The following is a 4,682-nucleotide window of genomic DNA, read 5'->3' as shown; positions in this document are numbered from 1 at the left end:
TCCACGTTTTCGGTTCCCACGAGGATTTCGATGCCCCGGTGGACCCCCGGTACACGACTCTAGCGGCATCATCAAAACTCGCGATTTCGAGCATTTCTGGCCGTTTTCGTGGGCTATAGTCCACGCTTTCGGGTCCCGGGAGGATTTCGATGCCCCGTGACCCACGGTACACGACTCTAGCGGCATCGTCAAAACTCGTGATTTCGAGCATTTCTAGCCGTTTTCGTCGGCTATGGTCCACGTTTTCGGGTCCCGGGAGGATTTCGATGCCCCGTGACCCACGGTACACGACTCTAGCGGCATCATCAAAACTCGTGATTTCGAGCATTTCTGGCCGTTTTCGTGGGCTATAGTCCACGTTTCGGTCCCGGGAGGATTTCGATGCCCCGTGACCCCCGGTATACGACTCTAGCGCATCGTCAAAACTCGTGATTTCGAGCATTTCTAGCCGTTTTCGTGCGGCTATGGTCCACGGTTTCGGGTCCCGGAGGATTTCGATGCCCCGTGACCCACGGTACACGACTCTCAGCGGCATCATCAAAACTCGTGATTTCGAGCATTTCGGCCGTTTTCGTGGGCTATAGTCCACGTTTTCGGGTCCCGGAGGATTTCGATGCCCCGTGACCCCCGATACACGACTCTAGCGGCATCGTCAAAACTCGCGATTTCGAGCATTTCTGGCCGTTTTCGTGGGCTATAGTCCACGCTCGGGTCCCGGAGGATTTCGATGCCCGTGACCCCCGGTACACGACTCGCGGCATCGTCAAAACTCGTGATTTCGAGCATTTCTGGCTGTTTTCGTGGGCTATAGTCCACGTTTTCGGTTCCCACGAGGATTTCGATGCCCCGTGACCCCCGGTACACGACTCTAGCGGCATCGTCAAAACTCGTGATTTCGAGCATTTCTGGCCGTTTTTGTGGGCTATAGTCCATGATTTTCGGGTCCCGGAAGGATTTCGATGTGCCGTGACCCCCGGTACACGACTCTGGCAGCATCGTCGAAACTCGCGATTTCGCGCATTTCTGGCCGTTTCGTGGGCTATAGTCCAGGGTTTTCAGGTCACGGGATGATTTCAATGCCCTGTGACCCCTGGTACACGACTCTAGCGGCATCATCAAAACTCGTGATTTCAAGCATTTCTGGCCGTTTCGTGGGCTATAGTCCACGATTTCGGGTCCCGGGAGGATTTCGATGCCCCGTGACCCCCGGTACATGACTCTAGCGGCATCGTCAAAAGTCAGTGATCTCGAGCATTTCTGGCCGTTTCGTGGGCTATAGTCCACGGTTTTCTGGGTCCCGGAGGATTTCGATGCCCCGTGACCCCCGGTACACGACTCTAACGGCATCATTAAAACTCGTGATTTCGAGCATTTCGGCCGTTGTGGGCTATAGTCCACGCTTTCGGTCCCGGGAGGATTTCGATGCCCCGTGACCCACGGTACACGACTCGGCGGCATCGTCAAAACTCGCGATTTCGAGCATTTCTGGCTGTTTTCGTGGGCTATAGTGCACGTTTTCGGTTCCCACAAGGATTTCGATGCCCCGTGACCCCTGGTACACGACTCTAGCGGCATCGTCAAAACTCGTGATTTCGAGCATTTCTGGCCGTTTTCGTCGGCTATGGTCCACGGTTTCGGGTCCCGGGAGGATTTCGATGCCCCGTGACCCACTGCGTACACGACTCTAGCGCATCATCAAAACTCGTGATTTCGAGCATTTCCGGCTGTTTTCGTGGGCTATAGTCCACGTTTCGGGTCCCGGGAGGATTTTCGATGCCCCGTGACCCACGGTACACGACTCTAGCGGCATCGTCAAAACTCGTGATTTCGAGCATTTCCGGCCGCTGTGGGCTATAGTCCACGGTTTTCGGGTCCCCGGAGGATTTCGATGCCCCGTGACCCCGGCACACGACTCTAGCGGCATCGTCAAAACTCGTGATTTCGAGCATTTCTGGCCGCTGTGGGCTATAGTCCACGTTTTCGGGTCCCGGAGGATTTCGATGCCCCGTGACCCCCGGTACACGACTGCGGCGCATCGTCAAAACTCGCGATTTCGAGCATTTCCGGTCGTTTTCGTGGGCTATAGTCCACGATTTTCGGTTCCCACGAGGATTTCGATGCCCCGTGACCCCCGGGACACGACTCTAGCGCATCGTCAAAACTCGTGATTTCGAGCATTTCTAGCCGTTTTCGTGCGGCTATAGTCCACGGTTTCGGGTCCCGGAGGATTTCGATGCCCCGTGACCCACGGCACACGACTCTAGCGGCATCATCAAAACTCGTGATTTCGAGCATTTCTGGCCGTTTTCGTGGGCTATAGTCCACGTTTTCGGTTCCCCGGAGGATTTCGATGCCCCGTGACCCCCGGTACACGACTCTAGCGGCATCATCAAAACTCGTGATTTCGAGCATTTCGGGCTGTTTTCGTGGGCTATAGTCCACGTTTTCGGTCCCCGGGAGGATTTCGATGCCCCGTGACCTCCGGTACACGACTCTAGCGGCATCGTCAAAACTCGTGATTTCGAGCATTTCTGGCCGTTTTCGTGGGCTATAGTCCACGTTTTCGGTCCCGGAGGATTTCGATGCCCCGTGACCCACGCGGTACACGACTCGGCGCATCGTCAAAACTCGCGATTTCGAGCATTTCAGGCTGTTTTCGTGGGCTATAGTCCACGTTTTCGGCTCCCACGAGGATTTCGATGCCCCGTGACCCACCGGTACACGACTCTAGCGGCATCGCCAAAACTCGTGATTTCAAGCATTTCGGCCGCTTCGTGGGCTATAGTCCACGTTTTCGGGTCCCAGGAGGATTTCGATGCCCCGTGACCCCTCAGTACACGACTCTAGCGCATCGCCAAAACTCGTGATTTCGAGCATTTCTAGCCGTTTTCGCGGGCTATAGTCCACGGCTCGGGTCCCGGAGGATTTCGATGCCCCGTGACCCACGGTACACGACTCTAGCGGCATCGTCAAAACTCGTGATTTCGAGCATTTCGGCCGTTTCGTGGGCTATAGTCCACGCTTTCGGGTCCCGGAGGATTTCGATGCCCCGTGACCCCCGGTACACGACTCGAGCGGCATCGTCAAAACTCGCGATTTCGAGCATTTCGGCCGTTGTCGTGGGCTATAGTCCACGGTTTTCGGGTCCCGGGAGGATTTCGATGCCCCGTGGACCCACGGTACACGACTCTGGCGGCATCGTCAAAACTCGCTGATTTCGAGCATTTCTGGCTGTTTTCGTGGGCTATAGTCCACGCTTTCGGGTCCCGGAGGATTTCGATGCCCCGTGACCCACGGTACACGACTCTAGCGGCATCGTCAAAACTCGTGATTTCGAGCATTTCTGGCTGTTTTCGTGGGCTATAGTCCACGTTTTCGGGTCCCGGGAGGATTTCGATGCCCCGTGACCCACGGTACACGACTCTAGCGGCATCGTCAAAACTCGTGATTTCGAGCATTTCCGGCCGCTTTCGTGGGCTATAGTCCACGTTTTCGGGTCCCGCGAGGATTTCGATGCCCCGTGACCCCCGGTACACGACTCTAGCGGCATCGTCAAAACTCGTGATTTCGAGCATTTCTGGCCGTTTTCGTGGGCTATAGTCCATGTTTTCGGGTCCCACGAGGATTTCGATGCCCCGTGACCCCCGGTACATGACTCTGCGGCATCGTCAAAACTCGCGATTTCGAGCATTTCGGCCGTTTTCGTGGGCTATAGTCCACGGTTTTCGGTCCCGGAGGTTTTCGATGCCCCGGGGCCCCCGGTACACGACTCTAGCGGCATCGTCAAAACTCGTGATTTCGAGCATTTCCGGCCGTTTTCGTGGGCTATAGTCCACGATTTCGGGTCCCGGAGGATTTCGATGCCCCGTGACCCACGGACACTACGACTCTGGCGCGCATCGTCAAAACTCGTGATTTCGAGCATTTCTGGGCTCGTTTTCGTGGGCTATAGTCCACGTTTTCGGGTCCCGGGAGGATTTCGATGCCCCGTGACCCCCGGTACACGACTCTAGCGGCATCATCAAAACTCGTGATTTCGAGCATTTCTGGCCGTTTTCGTGGGCTATAGTCCACGGTTTCGGTCCCGGAGGATTTCGATGCCCCGTGACCCACGGTACACGACTCTGGCGGCATCGTCAAAACTCGCGATTTCGAGCATTTCTGGCCGTTTTCGTGGGCTATAGTCCACGTTTTCGGTCCCGCGAGGATTTCGATGCCCCGTGACCCCCGGTACACGACTCTAGCGGCATCGTCAAAACTCGTGATTTCGAGCATTTCTGGCCGTTTTCGTGGGCTATAGTCCACGGTTTCGGGTCCCGGGAGGATTTCGATGCCCCGTGACCCACGGTACACGACTCTAGCGGCATCATCAAAACTCGTGATTTCGAGCATTTCGGCCGTTTTCGTGGGCTATAGTCCACGTTTTCGGTCCCGGAGGATTTCGATGCCCCGTGACCCACGGTACACGACTCTAGCGGCATCGTCAAAACTCGTGATTTCGAGCATTTCTGGCCGTTTTCGTGGGCTATAGTCCATGATTTTCGGGTCCCGGGAGGATTTCGATGCCCCGTGACCCACGGTACACGACTCTGGCGGCATCGTCGAAACTCGCGATTTCGCGCATTTCTGGCCGTTTTCGTGGGCTATAGTCCACGGTTTTCAGGTCCCGGAGGATTTCGATG

Source organism: Lolium rigidum, unplaced genomic scaffold (genome assembly GCF_022539505.1).
Source record: "Lolium rigidum isolate FL_2022 unplaced genomic scaffold, APGP_CSIRO_Lrig_0.1 contig_58181_1, whole genome shotgun sequence".
Classification (NCBI taxonomy): Eukaryota; Viridiplantae; Streptophyta; class Magnoliopsida; order Poales; family Poaceae; genus Lolium; species Lolium rigidum.
Note: the sequence above shows the minus strand (reverse complement) of the source record.